Source organism: Triticum dicoccoides, chromosome 7A (assembly GCF_002162155.2).
Source record: "Triticum dicoccoides isolate Atlit2015 ecotype Zavitan chromosome 7A, WEW_v2.0, whole genome shotgun sequence".
Taxonomy (NCBI): domain Eukaryota; kingdom Viridiplantae; phylum Streptophyta; class Magnoliopsida; order Poales; family Poaceae; genus Triticum; species Triticum dicoccoides.
The window spans coordinates 605,466,403-605,485,165 of NC_041392.1; positions in this window are offsets into that span (position 1 = coordinate 605,466,403).

An 18,763-nucleotide genomic window follows, 5' to 3' on the forward strand; every position below is an offset into this window, starting at 1 on the left:
AAATTGCCCACATTGTTACGAGCACTCGTGTAATCTCTCTCGCTGTGAGTGTGTCAATGAGCCAAAACATCCAAAGTCTAGCGTCCTCCGACCGGTTAGAGATAACGACTGAAGTTAATTCATCATAATCTAGAGCCCACACACACCTTGCCATATGACAGTCTAATAAAGAATGTCACCAAGTGTCGACCGATATGTTGCATATGGAGCATGCGGGGGAATCAGCCATCTTCCTGTGATTTCGGACCTCACCAGTAGGGATCGAACAATTTGCAAGTTGCCACGCAAAGACCTTCACCTTGGATGGTATGTTCAAACTCCAAAGCTTCTTCCAAGATCGACGGTCTTCTTCTGAATGTGAATGTCCCGGAACATGCTCTAACTAGTCCGTTCGCTGCTGTTTGGTAGAAGCTAGCAGCCGATAGGCTGACCGCACTGTGAATATGCCCTTCCGCTCGTAATGCCAGGACCAAAAATCTTCCTGGACTCTTGTACTCAGCAGAATATTAAGGATCGCCTCTTTGTCCATAGCGAAAAATTGCTCATCTAGGACAGCAGAATTCCAAGATGACGTGGTATGATCAATCAAGTCAAAAACATTCTGTAGCGGGTTGGGAGTTTTGGAGCATACAGGCCGCAGTTTGTGATCCCGTGGGATCCAATTATCATGCCAAATATTCGTGCCGCTGCCGATCCAATCCTCTTAATAAGTCCCAAATTGAGAGCTTCTCTCCCTTCATATATGGACCGCCAAACCTAAGAAGGATTCTTCCCCAATTCTGCCTCCAGAATAGTGCATGAGGGGTAGTAAACCGACTTGAGTATTCAAGCACTGAGGGAGTCAGGCTCTTGCAATAGCCACCAAGCTTGGCGAGCCAGTAATGCCAGGTTGAATAGCTCAATGTCGCGGAACCCCATGCCTCCCATATATTTTGGTTGTGACATGATCTCCCACGAAACCCACGTTGTTTTCCTCTCACCCTTCCTAGACCCCCACCAAAATTTCCCGAGTAGTCCAATAATATGATTACATAAACCTCGTGGAAGCTTGAAGCATGCCATAGAGTAAGTCGGGATTGCTTGGGCTACCGATTTGATAAGAACCTCTTTACCTCCAGCTGAGAGTGCCTTCTCCATCCAACCGTGAACCTGTTTCCAGATGATGTCCTTGAGATATTTAAAGGACCCCTCCTTAGCTCTTCCCACATCAGAAGGGAGTCCTAAGTATTTCTCTGAAAGTTTTTCATTTTGTACATTCAAGACCAGCATAACCTCCTTTCTCAAAAGATCAGAACACACCTTACTGAAGAAAATAGATGACTTGTCTTTATTTGTGCGTTGTCCCGAGGCATCACAATATTTCTGCAACAAAACATCCACCCACTTGGCCATCTCAGGTGTAGCATAAAAAAGAGCAAGCTATCATCGGCAAACAACAAATGATTAACTCATGGGGCACTAGAGGGCACCTGAATACCATGAATGCTCCCATTCGGACTAGCAGATTTCAGTAAACATGAAAGTCCCTCGGCCGCCAATAAAAATAGGTAGGGTGAAATGGGATCCCCCTGTAGTATTCCCCATGTGGGTTTGAACTCTTCCAGTTTACCTCCATTAAACATGACAGAAAAGGATACGGATGTGACACACCTCATAATAGCCTCCGTAAAACGTGGACTAATTCCCAGCTTCAGCATCACTACCTTCAAATACGCCCACTCGAGCATATCATACGCCTTCATCATGTCCAGTTTCAATGCACAAAATCTGTTTCCCTTTACTTTCCTTGTTTTCATATAGTGTAAACACTCATAAGCAGAGATAAAATTGTCAGTGATAAGTCGTCCTGGTACAAATGCAGACTGTTCCTCAGAGATAATGTCGGGAAGAATGAGTTTGAGTCGGTTGGCCAGTACCTTTGATGCAATCTTGAAGATCACATTGCAGAGACTGATCGGTGTCCTAAGTTTTTTGGACTCGAGATCTTGGGAATAAGAACAATGAACGTCTTGTTTATCTCCTCCGGGGAATCATCGCCACTAAGAACACGCAACACTATATTAGTTACCTCATGTCGCACAACTCCCAGTGCCTCTGAAAGAAGTGTGCAGGAAATCCGTCGAGCCCAGGGGCCTTTGTAGGAAACATTTGGAAGAGTGTTGATTTCACTTCCTCCTTGCAAAAAGGGTGCATTAAGTTGACTGTTCATGAGATCACTAACCTTCGTAGGTATGTGTGACAACACTTCTTCCTTGCCTATAGTATTTTCGAAAGCGTATAATTTCTCATAGAAACTAGTTGCCATGTCTGCCATCTACTCATAGTACCATCAGCCCTTTGGAGCTCACTGATGCGATTTTTTGCCTTGCGCACAGTTGCTTTTTTGTGAAAAAAATTGTATTACTATCGCCCTCTGCCAGCCATTGAATACGAGCCCGCTGATGCCACATAACTTCCTCTCAATAACATAATTCTACCATGCGAGCCTCTACATCTTTTTCATCTTGGTCCGGGCCAACTCTCGATTGTATTGTTCGCAGCTCTTCCAATCTACGTCTCAAGTGCCTTAGTTCTGACCGAACTGAACCAAACGTGTTGTGACCCCAACGCTGCAGTTTGGAAGCTAGCTGTGTGAGTTTTTCTGCAAACCCGGATAATGAATGCGCCCTTCCAGTAGCCCTCCATGCATGTTCTACAACTGCGGCAAACCGGCCATCCCTCTCCCACATGCATTCGTATCTGAAAAGGGCATTGGGCTGCCCGAACACTTGCATCCACTCGGCCGGTTTCCAGCAAGATAGGGCAACAAGATAGGGCAATGGTCTGACTTAACTGCTGTTAGGTGTTCCCAGCTAGCAAAGGGAAAAAGTGATGACCAACATGCCGTTGCAAGGGCTCTGTCCAGCCGGACACGACAGTAGTGCCCGCCCACGACCTTCTTTTCCCATGTCCGATCCAAGCCTCTATACCCCAGGTCATCTAGAGCACACACATCAACCGCGTCCCTGAAAACATCCATCTGCGCACTATCACGCTCATTAGGGCCCATCTGCTCCTCTTTCCTAAGGATCCCGTTAAAATCACCAATGCAAACCCAATGCAGGGTACTTTCTCCTCTCAATCGCCTCATAATGTCCCAAGTCTTGTAACGGAGACTTCTATTTGCCTCTCCATAGAAGCAAGAAAGGCACCATTGATCTTTACCTGGTTCCTTAACCCAGGCATCCACACGATACTGTGAAAAATTCTTTATTGAAACATCTAGGGAATTCTTCCAAAAAATACAAATTCCGCCACTGTGGTCACTACTTCCTACTCCGAAACTGAAATCAAAACCTAATGAAAAACGAAGACCTTCAACTCGATTCTTTGGCAGTTGCGTTTCAAGTAAACAGAGAATCGGTGAACTCCCTCTCCACAAGACCGCGGAGCTCTCTGACCGTCGCGGGATCGCCAATCCCATGACAGTTCCAGCATAGGGAATTCATTGGGCCTGGCGGAGCCCGCCAATTATGCCATCTGGTTGTTCTTGTTCGATGAGACCCCTTTCTTTGCCTTCTTTTGCTCTTTTGGTGAAACGTACACCAGCAGCAGCGACGGCGTGCCACTGGCCTGGCTGATGGAAGGCGCCAACTTGTCTACATCTTTGCTTGAAACTGTGTTGACCAAAGTCAGATCACTGCTAGCCTGCAGCCCCTTCCCTATGTGATCCGCCACTCCTGGCACCGTAGCGCTAGCTAACATAGCCGCGTTAAGGTTACGACGCGCAGCTGGCTCTTCAGCACCCCTTGCCGTTCTGGAGGGTCCAGTATGTTTTAGTGGACTGGTAACATCATCGTCTAGCTTTTCTCCAGTATCCAGCCTGGCTTCCTCGGATGACCTTTTGCGCGGGGGTGACCTCTGGCGAGGCGGTGGATCACCTCAGCCAGTCCTGCAAGCCCTCCCACGCCCTACTGACCTACCACCACGGGTACCTTGGCTTCAAACTTGCGGTTCCTACGCTGTTTCCTTTCTCTAAGCTAGCATCCAGCCCCCCCCCCTCGTAACCCCCCGAGAATCAAGCTACAGTAACCTCACCCTAATTATGCCATGTCACCACCAAATTACTGAGTCAATTGTCATTTTATTAAAATCAAAGTCAAATTCAAATTTAAAATACAAGTCAAATTATTATTTATTCAAATGGTAAATAAAAAATGTTCATTTGGTTGAAAATATTCACCACATAATTTTCTTGCATTAACGAACAATTTTGGAGATGTTTAAAATGCCCCGAGGAATTATAACAGTGGACCAACAATCAATTAGTTAACCTTTTCAATTTCTAAATAGTTAAACGATCTGAAATGGTTTGAAACCTTTGGTGCAGCCCCAGGGTGTTTCCCTGTATTTGTGTGACAAGTTTCATATTAAAAAAAATCAAATGCTATCCAAACTAAATAGGAAACAGTAGTAGTTTTTGTTACAGAAATGTAAAATAGGAAAATGGCACTATGCACTTAGGCCTAGCAATGCACAGACCTTGGCCCAACCCAACAACCCGCCTCTGTATCTCCTTCCTACTGCTCACAGGATCACGTTGGATGCGTGTGCCCCGTCCATGGCGCGGCTAGCGCACGCGTCCGTCATCCGGAGACCCTCCTCGCGGGTTAAGAGCATCCCCGAACCCCCGCGAACCCTAGATGCTCTCCCCCTCTTCCTCTCGTGCCGCTTCTCCCTCACAGCACGAACCCGAGCGAAGCCGTCGCCGTGTCGTCGTGGTCTTCGTGGCCATGGTCATCCCCGAGCGACGACAAGATGTCTAGAGGAATCTTAGTCCTCTTCTCCGTCGACTTCAACCACCGGACCAAGCTGGGAGGCCCTCGCGCGTCGCCATCGAGCTCATCTCCGCTTCTGCATCTCGACGGCCGCCGTCGACAATTTGTTTGATCCGGTGCAACCCCGAGCCTGCTGACCCTCATTGCCGCACCAATGTGAGCTCCTCCCATGTTTCCCCCTCGCCCCGGTCTCGATCCATCGTCGGAGTGCGTCCCCTGCCCATAGCCGTAGCCGTCGTCCGTCGAGGCCAGCGCCCGCGCGACTCGCGTCCGCCCCACCCCACGTCGTGACCACCTCGTGCCCGCGCCTCGCCTTGCCTCCCTGCCGCGCTAGGCCACGTCCGGGCCTCGTTCGCCCCTGTGCCTGGCCAAGCCCGCAACCGTCCCGCGCTTATCCTCGTCGCGCCCCTGCACCTGACATCGCGGCCGTCGGCGCCGCCCACTGCTGGCCGTGCCCGACGCTGCGGCCCTGCCCTCAGCGCATACGCGCCACCCCGTCGCTTGCCGCCCAGCGCCCCGCTGCTCATCCCGCATGCCGCTCTTCCTCTAATGCTTCTTGCCGTTCCTGCTGCCGCTGCTGCTGCGTGTTCTAGCTGCTGCCGCTGCTTTGGCTTCTGTCGCTGCTGCTGCTCTTAGTTCCTGCTGCCGCTGCCTTTGCTTGCTTGCACTACTACCTCCCGCTACTTTGCTGCTGTTGAGAATGGCCATAGCTGCTGCCTCTACGCCCATGTGTGTTGACCATGGTCACACAACCGTGGCACAGCCACTGAACGTGAGGCACGGCTGTACCAATGGCCGGCCTAGTTAATTAGGAGTAGGCTAGATTAGGGGCTAATTAGTACTAGTTAAAATTAGTTGCTACCCTATGAGATGTGGGTCCCATTTAATTAGGTTAGTTTATTTGTTTAATTAGTCAAATGTGTAGATGACATGTGGCCCCTTCTAGATTATTTTAGTCTAGCTACTTTTATTAGCTCTTGGGACACTTACATATGTGTCCCTTGACCTAGTTGACCAGTCCACATGCATTAATCAACTGCTATTGACCCTACTGACTGGACCACCCCTGACCCCGCTGTCATACACAGTGGCTAGCTGCTGCTGTGTATAAAAGTTATTACACCATTTTCATTCGAATTTATTAATTAAATTAAATTCAAAAATTGTTTAAAACTTTGAAAATTAATATAAAATAAACCGTAGTTTGGATGGAAAAACTTTATACATGAAAGTTGCTCAGAACGACGAGACGACTTCGAATGCGTAGACCGTTCGTCCGCCACACATCCCCAGCATAGTGAACACGCAACTTTCACCCTTTGGTTCATCTATCCGAAAACGCGAAACACCGGGGCTACTTTCCCCGGATGTTTCCCCCCTTCGCTGGTAGCACCTAGAACTGCGTTAGGTCATCCCTAGCATCGCGTATTGCCATGTTATGCTTTATGATGCTTTGATTGCCTGTTATTTATTGTGTTCCCCCTCCATTATTTCTTTACGGTAGGCCTCGAGACCGCGATTGAACCAGCGATCGCCTACTTCACCTTCGAGGGTTCGTTTCTGTCTACAAAGCAACCAGGCAAGCCCCCCCTTTGATCACCACATATCGCTTACTCTTCTCTCTACTTCTTGAAGAAATATGCCCTAGAGGCAATAATAAAGTTATTATTTATTTCCTTATATCATGATAAAAGTTTATTATTCATGCTAGAATTGTATTAACCGGAAACATAATACATGTGTGAATACATAGACAAACAGAGTGTCACTAGTATGCCTCTACTAGACTAGCTTGTTAATCAAAGATGGTTATGTTTCCTAACCATAGACAAAGAGTTGTCATCTGATTAACAGGATCACATCATTAGTTGAATGATCTGATTGACATGACCCATTCCATTAGCTTAGCACCCGATCGTTTAGTATGTTGCTATTGCTTTCTTCATGACTTATACATGTTCCCATGACTATCAGATTATGCAACTCCCGTTTGCCGGAGGAACACTTTGTGTGCTACCAAACGTCACAACGTAACTGGGTGATTATAAAGGAGGTCTACAGGTGTCTCCAAAGGTACATGTTGGGTTGGCGTATTTCGAGATTAGGATTTGTCACTCCGATTGTCGGAGAGGTATCTCTGGGCCCTCTCGGTAATGCACATCACTTAAGCCTTGCAAGCATTGCAACTAATGAGTTAGTTGCCGGATGATGTACTACAGAACGAGTAAAGAGACTTGCCAGTAACGAGATTGAACTAGGTATAGGATACCGACGATCGAATCTCGGGCAAGTAATATACCGATGACAAAGGGAACAACGTATGTTGTTATGCGGTCTGACCGATAAAGATCTTCGTAGAATATGTAGGAGCCAATATGGGCATCAGGGTCCCGCTATTGGTTATTGACCGGAGACGTGTCTCGGTCATGTCTACATTGTTCTCGGACCCGTAGGGTCCGCACGCTTAAGGTTACGATGACAGTTATATTATGAGTTTATGCATTTTGATATACCGAAGGTTGTTCGGAGTCCCGGATGTGATCACGGACATGACGAGGAGTCTCGAAATGGTCGAGACATAAAGATTGATATATTGGAAGCCTATGTTTGGATATCGGAAGTGTTCCGGGTGAAATCGGGATTTTTACTGGAGTACCGGGAGGTTACCGGAACCCCCCGGGAGCTATATGGGCCTTAATGGGCCTTAGTGGAAGAAGAGGAGAGGCAGCCAGGGCTGGGCCGCGCGCCCCTCCCCCCTAGTCCGAATAGGACAAGGAGAGAGGGGGCCGGCGCCCCCCTCCTTCTCTCTCTCTCTCTTTTCCCACCTCGCGAATCCTATTCCAACTAGGATTGGGGGAGAAGTCCTACTCCCGAAGGGAGTAGGACTCCTCCTGGCGCGCCCTATGATGGCCGGCCGGCCTCCCCCTCTTGGGCCTTTATATACGGAGGCAGGGGCACCCCAGAAAAACACAAGTTGATCCACGTGATCATATTCTTAGCCGTGTGCGGTGCCCCCTTCCACCATAGTCCTTGATAATATTGTAGCGGTGCTTAGGCGAAGCCCTGCTGCAGTAGTACATCAAGATCGTCACCACGCCGTCGTGCTGACGGAACTCTTCCCCGACACTTTGCTGGATCGGAGTCCGGGGATCGTCATCGAGCTGAACGTGTGCTAGAACTCGGAGGTGCCGTAGTTTCGGTGCTTGATCGGTCGGGCCGTGGAGACGTACGACTACATCAACCAAACGCTTCCGTTGTCGATCTACAAGATACGTAGATCATACTCTCCCCTCTCGTTGCTATGCATCACCATGATCTTGCGTGAGCGTAGGAAATTTTTGAAATTACTACGAAATCCATCAGTGGCATCCGAGCTTGGTTTTATATGTTGATGTTATATGCACGAGTAGAACACAAGTGAGTTGTGGGCGATATAAGTCATACTGCTTACCAGCATGTCATACTTTGGTTCGGCGGTATTGTTGGACGAAGCGGCCCGGACCGACATTACGCGTACGCTTACGCGAGACCGGTTCTCCCGACGTGCTTTGCACATAGGTGGCTTGTGGGTGACAGTTTCTCCAACTTTAGTTGAACTGAGTGTGGCTACGCCCAGTCCTTGCGAAGGTTAAAACAACACCAACTTGACAAACTATCGTTGTGGTTTTGATGCGTAGGTAAGATTGGTTCTTGCTTAAGCCCGTAGCAGCCACGTAAAACATGCAACAACAAAGTAGAGGACGTCTAACTTGTTTTTGCAGGGCATGTTGTGATGTGATATGGTCAAAACATGATGCTACGATGGTGATCATGACGGTGCTTCGGAGATGGAGATCACAAGCACAAGAAGATGATGGCCATATCATATCACTTATATTGATTGCATGTGATGTTTATCTTTTATGCATCTTATCTTGCTTTGATTGACGGTAGCATTATAAGATGATCTCTCACTAAATTATCAAGAAGTGTTCTCCCTGAGTATGCACCATTGCGAAAGTTCTTCGTGCTGAGACACCACATGATGATCGGGTGTGATAGGCTCTACGTTCAAATACAACGGGTGCAAAACAGTTGCACACGCGGAATACTCAGGTTATACTTGACGAGCCAAGCATATACAGATATGGCCTCGGAACACGGAGACCGAAAGGTCGAGCGTGAATCATATAGTAGATATGATCAACATAGTGATGTTCACCAATGAAACTACTCCATCTCACGTGATGATCGGACATGGTTTAGTTGATTTGGATCACGTAATCACTTAGAGGATTAGAGGGATATCTATCTAAGTGGGAGTTCTTTAAGTAATATGATTAATTGAACCTAAATTTATCATGAACTTAGTACCTGATAGTATCTTGCTTGTTTATGTATGATTGTAGATAAATGGCCCGTGTTGTTGTTCCGTTGAATTTTAATGCGTTCCTTGAGAAAGCAAAGTTGAAAGATGATGGTAGCAATTACACGGACTGGGTCCGTAACTTGAGGATTATCCTCATTGCTGCACAGAAGAATTACGTCCTGGAAGCACCGCTGGGTGCCAGGCCTGCTGCTGGAGCAACACCAGATGTTGTGAACATCTGGCAGAGCAAAGCTGATGACTACTCGATAGTTCAGTGTGCCATGCTTTACGGCTTAGAACCGGGACTTGAACGACGTTTTGAACGTCATGGAGCATATGAGATGTTCCAGGAGTTGAAGTTAATATTTCAAGCAAATGCCCGGATTGAGAGATATGAAGTCTCCAATAAGTTCTATAGCTGCAAGATGGAGGAGAACAATTCTGTCAGTGAGCATATACTCAAAATGTCTGGGTATAATAATCACTTGATGATTGCGTCATTGACAGAATTCTCCAATCACTGCCACCAACCTACAAGAGCTTCGTGATGAACTATAATATGCAAGGGATGAATAAGACTATTCCTGAGCTCTTCGCAATGCTAAAAGCTGCGGAGGTAGAAATCAAAAAGGAGCATTAAGTGTTGATGGTCAACAAGACCACTAGTTTCAAGAAAAAGGGCAAAAGGAAGAATAAGGGGAACTTCAAGAAGAACAGCAAGCAAGTTGCTGCTCAAGAGAAGAAACCCAAGTCTGGACCTAAGCCTGAAACTGAGTGCTTCTACTGCAAGCAGACTGGTCATTGGAAGCGGAACTGCCCCAAGTATTTGGCGGATAAGAAGGATGGCAAGGTGAACAAAGGTATATGTGATATACATGTTATTGATGTGTACCTTACTAATGCTCGCAGTAGCACCTGGGTATTTGATACCGGTTCTGTTGCTAATATTTTCAACTCGAAACAGGGACTACGAATTAAGCGAAGATTGGCTAAGGACGAGGTGACGATGCGCGTGGGAAACGGTTCCAAAGTCGATGTGATCGCGGTCGGCACGCTACCTCTACATCTACCTTCGGGATTAATATTAGACCTAAATAATTGTTATTTGGTGCCAGCGTTAAGCATGAACATTATATCTGGATCTTGTTTGATGCGAGACGGTTATTCATTTAAATCAGAGAATAATGGTTGTTCTATTTATATGAGTAATATCTTTTATGGTCATGCACCCTTGAAGAGTGGTCTATTCTTATTAAATCTCGATAGTAGTAACACACATATTCATAATGTTGAAACCAAAAGATGTAGAGTTGATAATGATAGTGCAACTTATTTGTGGCACTGCCGTTTAGGTCATGTCGGTGTAAAGCGCATGAAGAAACTCCATACTGATGGATTTTTGGAACCACTTAATTATGAATCACTTGGTACTTGCGAACCGTGCCTCATGGGCAAGATGACTAAAACACCGTTCTCCGGTACTATGGAGAGAGCAACAGATTTGTTGGAAATCATACATACAGATGTATGTGGTCCGATGAATATTGAGGCTCGTGGCGGATATCGTTATTTTCTCACCTTCACAGATGACTTAAGCAGATATGGGTATATCTACTTAATGAAACATAAGTTTGAGACATTTGAGAAGTTCAAAGAATTTCAGAGTGAAGTTGAAAATCATCGTAACAAGAAAATAAAGTTTCTACGATCTGATCGTGGAGGAGAATATTTGAGTTGCGAGTTTGGTGTACATTTGAAACAATGCAGAATAGTTTCGCAACTCACGCCACCCGGAACACCACAGCGTAATGGTGTGTCCGAACGTCGTAATCGTACTTTACTAGATATGGTGCGATCTATGATGTCTCTTACTGATTTACCGCTATCGTTTTGGGGTTATGCTTTGGAGACGGCCGCATTCACGTTAAATAGGGCAGCATCAAAATCCGTTGAGACGACGCCTTATGAACTATGGTTTGGCAAGAAACCAAAGTTGTCGTTTCTGAAAGTTTGGGGCTGCGATGCTTATGTGAAAAAGCTTCAACCTGATAAGCTCGAACCCAAATCGGAGAAATGTGTCTTCATAGGATATCCAAAGGAGACTATTGGATACACCTTCTATCACCGATCCGAAGGCAAGACTTTTGTTGCTAAGTTCGGAAACTTTCTAGAGAAGGAGTTTCTCTCGAAAGAAGTGAGTGGGAGGAAAGTAGAACTTGACGAGGTAACTGTACCTGCTCCCTTATTGGAAAGTAGTGCATCACAGAAAACTGTTTCTGTGACACCTACACCAATTAGTGAGGAAGCTAATGATAATGATCATGAAACTTCAGAACAAGATACTACTGAACCTCGTAGATCAACCAGAGTAAGATCCGCACCAGAGTGGTACGGTAATCCTGTTCTGGAAGTCATGCTACTAGATCATGATGAACCTACGAACTATGAAGAAGCGATGGTGAGCCCAGATTCCGCAAAATGGCTTGAAGCCATGAAATCTGAGATGGGATCCATGTATGAGAACAAAGTATGGACTTTGGTTGACTTGCCCAATGATCGGCAAGCAATTGAGAATAAATGGATCTTCAAGAAGAAGACTGACGACGACAGTAATATTACTGTCTACAAAGCTCGACTTGTCGCAAAAGGGTTTCGGCAAGTTCAAGGGATTGACTACGATGAGACCTTCTCACCCGTAGCGATGCTTAAGTCTGTCCGAATCATGTTAGCAATTGCCGCATTTTATGATTATGAAATTTGGCAGATGGATGTCAAAACTGCATTCCTGAATGGATTTCTGGAAGAAGAGTTGTATATGATGCAACCGGAGGGTTTTGTCGATCCAAAGGGAGCTAACAAAGTGTGCAAGCTCCAGCGATCCATTTATGGACTGGTGCAAGCCTCTCAGAGTTGGAATAAACGCTTTGATAGTGTGATCAAAGCATTTGATTTTATACAGACTTTTGGAGAAGCCTGTATTTACAAGAAAGTGAGTGGAAGCTCTGTAGCATTTCTGATATTATATGTGGATGACATATTACTGATCGGAAATGATATAGAATTTCTGGATGGCATAAAGGGATACTTGAATAAAAGTTTTTCAATGAAAGACCTCGGTGAAGCTGCTTACATATTAGGCATAAAGATCTATAGAGATAGATCAAGACGCTTAATTGGACTTTCACAAAGCACATACCTTGACAAGATTTTGAAAAAGTTCAAAATGGATCAAGCAAAGAAAGGGTTCTTGCCTGTGTTACAAGGTGTGAAGTTGAGTCGGACTCAATGCCCGACCACTGCAGAAGATAGAGAAAAGATGAAAGATGTTCCCTATGCTTCAGCCATAGGCTCTATCATGTATGCAATGCTGTGTACCTGACCTGATGTGTGCCTTGCTATAAGTCTAGCAGGGAGGTACCAAAGTAATCCAGGAGTGGATCACTGGACAGCGGTCAAGAACATCCTGAAGTACCTGAAAAGGACTAAGGATATGTTTCTCATATATGGAGGTGACAAAGAGCTCATCATAAACGGTTACGTTGATGCAAGCTTTGACACTGATCCGGACGATTCTAAATCGCAAACCGGATACGTGTTTACATTAAACGGTGGAGCTGTCAGTTGGTGCAGTTCTAAACAAAGCGTCGTGGCGGGATCTACGTATGAAGCAGAATACATAGCTGCTTCGGAAGCAGCAAATGAAGGAGTCTGGATGAAGGAGTTCATATCCGATCTAGGTATCGTACCTAGTTCATCGGGTCCAATGAAAATCTTTTGTGACAATACTGGTGCAATTGCCTTGGCGAAGGAATCCAGATTTCACAAGAGAACCAAGCACATCAAGAGACGCTTCAATTCCATCCGGGATCTAGTCCAGGTGGGAGACACAGAGATTTGCAAGATACATACGGATCTGAATGTTGCAGACCCATTGACTAAGCCTCTTCCACGAGCAAAACATGATCAGCACCAAGGCTCCATGGGTGTTAGAATCATTACTGTGTAATCTAGATTATTGACTCTAGTGCAAGTGGGAGACTGAAGGAAATATGCCCTAGAGGCAATAATAAAGTTATTATTTATTTCCTTATATCATGATAAAAGTTTATTATTCATGCTAGAATTGTATTAACCGGAAACATAATACATGTGTGAATACATAGACAAACAGAGTGTCACTAGTATGCCTCTACTAGACTAGCTTGTTAATCAAAGATGGTTATGTTTCCTAACCATAGACAAAGAGTTGTCATCTGATTAACAGGATCACATCATTAGTTGAATGATCTGATTGACATGACCCATTCCATTAGCTTAGCACCCGATCGTTTAGTATGTTGCTATTGCTTTCTTCATGACTTATACATGTTCCTATGACCATGATATTATGCAACTCCCGTTTGCCGGAGGAACACTTTGTGTGCTACCAAACGTCACAATGTAACTGGGTGATTATAAAGGAGCTCTACAGGTGTCTCCAAAGGTACATGTTGGGTTGGCGTATTTCGAGATTAGGATTTGTCACTCCGATTGTCGGAGAGGTATCTCTGGCCCTCTCGGTAATGCACATCACTTAAGCCTTGCAAGCATTGCAACTAATGAGTTAGTTGCGGGATGATGTATTACAGAACGAGTAAAGAGACTTGCCGGTAACGAGATTGAACTAGGTATAGGATACCGACGATCGAATCTCGGGCAAGTAATATACCGATGACAAAGGGAACAACGTATGTTGTTATGCGGTCTGACCGATAAAGATCTTCATAGAATATGTAGGAGCCAATATGGGCATCCAGGTCCCGCTATTGTTTATTGACTGGAGACGTGTCTCGGTCATGTCTACATTGTTCTCGAACCCGTAGGGTCCGCACACTTAAGGTTACGATGACAGTTATATTATGAGTTTATGCATTTTGATGTACCGAAGGTTGTTCGGAGTCCCGGATGTGATCACGGACATGACGAGGAGTCTCGAAATGTTCGAGATATAAGGATTGATATATTGGAAGCCTATGTTTGGATATCGGAAGTGTTCCGGGTGAAATCGGGATTTTACCGGAGTACCGGGAGGTTACCGGAACCCCCCGGGAGCTATATGGGCCTTAATGGGCCTTAGTGGAAGAAGAGGAGAGGCAGCCAGAGCTGGGCCGCGCGCCCCTCCCCCCTAGTCCGAATAGGACAAGGAGAGAGGGGGCTGGCGCCCCCCTCCTTCTCTCTCTCTCTCTCTCTTTTCCCACCTCGCGAATCCTATTCCAACTAGGATTGGGGGAGAAGTCCTACTCCCGGAGGGAGTAGGACTCCTCCTGGCGCGCCCTATGATGGCCGGCCGGCCTCCCCCTCTTGAGCCTTTATATACGGAGGCAGGGGCACCCCAGAACAACACAAGTTGATCCATGTGATCATATTCTTAGCCGTGTGTGGTGCCCCCTTCCACCATAGTCCTCGATAATATTGTAGCGGTGCTTAGGCGAAGCCCTGCTGCAGTAGTACATCAAGATCGTCACCACGCCGTCGTGCTGACGGAACTCTTCCCCGACACTTTGCTGGATCGGAGTCCGGGGATCGTCATCGAGCTGAACGTGTGCTAGAACTCGGAGGTGCCGTAGTTTCGGTGCTTGATCGGTCGGGCCGTGGAGACGTACGACTACATCAACCAAACGCTTCCGTTGTCGATCTACAAGGTACGTAGATCATACTCTCCCCTCTCGTTGCTATGCATCACCATGATCTTGCGTGAGCGTAGGAAATTTTTGAAATTACTATGAAACCCATCACTTCTTGCATTAGAGTAGTGTAGCATGTTCCTGCTTCCGTTAATCCTATCCTGATGCATAGCATGTCCTTACTATTACTGTTGTTACCTTTACCTGCAATCCTAATGCTTAGTATAGGATACTAGTTTATCATCAGTGGCCCTACATTCTTGTCCGCCTGCCATGCTATACTATTGGGCCGTGATCACTCGGGAGGTGATCACGGGTATATACTTATACTTATATACATACTATACAAGTGGTGACTAAAGTCGGGTCGGCTCGTTGAGTACCCACATGTGATTCTGATGTGGGGGCTGAAGGGGCAGGTGGCTCCATCCAGGCAGTGGTGGGCCTGAGTTCCCGACGGCCCCCGACTGTTACTTTGTGGCGAAGCGACAGGGCAGGTTGAGACCACCTAGGAGAGAGGTGGGCCTGGCCCTGGTCGGCGTTCGCGGTTACTTCAAGATAACACGCTTAACGAGATCTTGGTATTTGATCTGAGTCTGGCTACTGGCCTATACGCACTAACCAACTACGCGGAAACAATTATGGGCACTCGACGTCGTGGTATCAGCCGAAGCCTTTGTGACATCAGCGACTGAGTGGCGCGCGCCGGGTTGGTCTGGAACACCTACTCTTGTATAAGGGAGGCTAGGTCTGCTCACCGGCCGCGTACGCAACGTGCATGTGTGCAATGGGTGATGGGCCTAGACCCCTGCGCGCATAGGATTTAGACCGGCGTGCTGACCTCTCTGTTGTGCCCAGGTAGGGCTGCGACGTGTTGATCTTCCGAGGCCGAGCATGACCCAGACAAGTGTGTCTGGACAAAGGGGATCGAGCGTGTTGGGAAATGTGGTGCACCCCTGCAGGGAAGTTAATCTATTCGAATAGCCATGATCTTCGGTAACAGGACGACTTGGAGTTGTACCTTGACCTTATGACAACTAGTACCGGTTACTTAATAAAACACACCCTTTCAAGTGCCAGATATAACCCGGTGATCGCTCTCTAACAGGGCAACGAGGGGAGGATCATCGGTTAGGATTATGCTATGCGATGTTACTTGGTGAACTTACCATCTACTCTCTTCTACATGCTGCAAGATGTAGGTGGCCGGAAGCGTAGTCTTTAAAAGGACTAGCTATCCCCCTCTTATTCCGGCATTCTGCAGTTCAGTCCACATATGATACCCCCTTTTTCCATTTGATACCAATGCATACATATGTAGTGTAGCTCCTTGCTTGCGAGTACTTTGGATGAGTACTCACGGTTGCTTTGCTCCCCCTTTTCCCCCTACCTATACCCGATTGCTGCGACCAAACATTGGAGTCTAGGAGCAAGACGCCACCGTTGACGATGACTACTACTATTCGGGAGGTGCCTACTACTACGTGCAACCCGTTGGCGACGACCAGGAGTAGTTTAGGAGGATCCCAGGCAGGAGGCATGCACCTCTTTCGATCTGTATCCCAGTTTGTGCTAGCCTTCTTAAGGCAAACTTGTTTAACTTATGTCTGTACTCAGATATTGTTGCTTCCGCTGACTCGTCTATGATCGAGCTCTTGTATTCGAGCCCTCGAGGCCCCTAGCTTGTAATATGATGCTTGTATGACTTATTTTATTTGTAGAGTTGTGTTGTGATATCTTCCCGTGAGTCCCTGATCTTGGTCGTACACGTTTGCGTGTATGATTAGTGTATGGTTGAATCGGGGGCGTCACACCCCCACTGCTTGTATTTTGCTTCCCAAACTCCGTCACCACATTCCTCATGGTTATGGCCCATCATTCCGCAAACTTGGCAGAAGTAAGGAATCTTTTCATACTTGACCGGGAGCATACGCCGCCCTTCACCGGCGATAGTAAGAGGCATAACCCTCGTGCGAGGTTTGGCTACTAGCACCCTCGCATGAACTCTGACATAATCGCCTTCATAAAACAACCTAGGGGACAGCTGCACCTCTTTGACACGCCCAATTCGGCGAGCAAGTTGATCCACTATATCTGGATCACGGTACATATCAGGGATCCCGTGAATCTGCGCCCAGACATACAAACTATCGAACACCACTGAAATAGGATTTGTTCTCCCATCATAATCTTCTACAAGCAACCCCATAACTCGGAACAACCAAGGGCCGCCATGAACGACCCTTTTCCAGTCGCCGAGACAATACATCTGGAACACGAAGAGATTATCTCCTGCTTCCCTGTATTTTGGGACATGTGCTAATCCCCTGTGATGACCCGAAGATGATCGAATCGCACTCGAGGGAAAAGGGGATGCGATTTCAGCGAGAACAGATGGAAGCTTTCTTGCGGGAGAGGAAAGTTCAGAGTACAGGGAGAAGCAGAAAGTGATCACACCACACACGCCACTCGCCCACGCAGGGGCTGGCTAAATATCACTCGTCTCGCGGGGCCCACTGATGACCTGGCCTAGCGATGACTTGTCCCTTGCTTCTCTATTCGTTGCTCTGGTCCACCGTGGCACTTGCAGGTGCAGGTGTGACATCTCCCCCTCCATCAGAAGGAGTGTCACCTGGCGCTCCGGCTGCTCCCTGTCAGATCGTCGCTGCCGTAAAATGGAGCTTGAGGGTGTTGTAGTCTTCCCATGTTGTGGCCGATGGTGAAGACGAAGACCAGTGCACATGCAGTTGCACCAGAGCGGAGTTGCCTCGCTTGACCATGCGCCTGTCCAGGATCTCGACAGGCGCCGTCTCTGTCAGGGACAGCTCCGACGGCTTGGGCAGCTCGGCGAAGACAAGTGTGTAGTTGGGCGTGTAAGGCTTCAGCTGGGATGCGACTGTCCAGCGGAAGGATCAGCTTGTAGGCGAGCGTCCCGATCTTGGCATCCACCTTGAATGGCCCAAAGAACTTGTAGGCGAGTTTAGCGCAGGGGCGATTGACGACGGAGGACTGGGCGTACGCCTGCAATTTGAGCAACACCTCCTCGCCAACCTGGAAGCTTCGCTCCGTGCGATGGCGATCCGCTTTCTTCTTGAAACGGTGTTGAGCTCGAAGCATCTGCTCGTGGAGGCGCGTGGTGTGCGCGCCCCAGTCCCACTGCGTGTTCTGTCCGTCCGTCTGGGGGTGGTAAGCCGTAGAGTACAACAGCTTGGTGCCCGCGGCCGCGAACAGCTCACACCAGAGCGCGCTGGTGAAGACACGGTCGCGGTCCGAGACGATCGAATTGGGCACACCGTGGAGCTTGACGACATTGTCCCAGGATGCGCGTGCCACCTTGGTGGCATTGAAGGGATGTCGAAGAGGGATGAAGTGGGCGAACTTGGTGACGCGATCCACGACCACCATGATGGAGACGTACCCTTCCGACGTCGGTAGTCCCTCGACGAAGTCCATCGTCAGCTCCTGCCATGGTGCTGTGGGAACGGGCAGGGGAGCCAGGCGGCCGGCCAGTAGTGCTCGTGCTTGGCCTGCTGGCATACCATGCACTGCTTGACATACTCATCCACGTCGCACTTCTGTCCCGGCCAAATGAAGAGCTTTTTGACGTGCTGGTGAGTGGCGGTGATGCCCGAGTGGCCACCCACCCCGCTGTCGTGGAACGCGCTGATGAGCTTGGTGCGGAGCGCCGTGTTGCTGCCGATCCAGAGCCAGTCCCCGCGGCGAATCAAGCCCTTGTGCAGCTCAAACCCCTCCTTGTCTGGACTGTGGATGGCGAGGCGGGACAGCATCTCTTGTGCGGTGGCATTGGTCGCATACGAATTGGCGACCTCTTGTACCCAGGCCAGTTGGCAGAGGGAGAGCGCGGCCATGCTCAGAGCAGCGCCCACCCGGGACAGGGCGTCCGCCACGCCGTTCTCTGCTCCGCGCCTGTACTG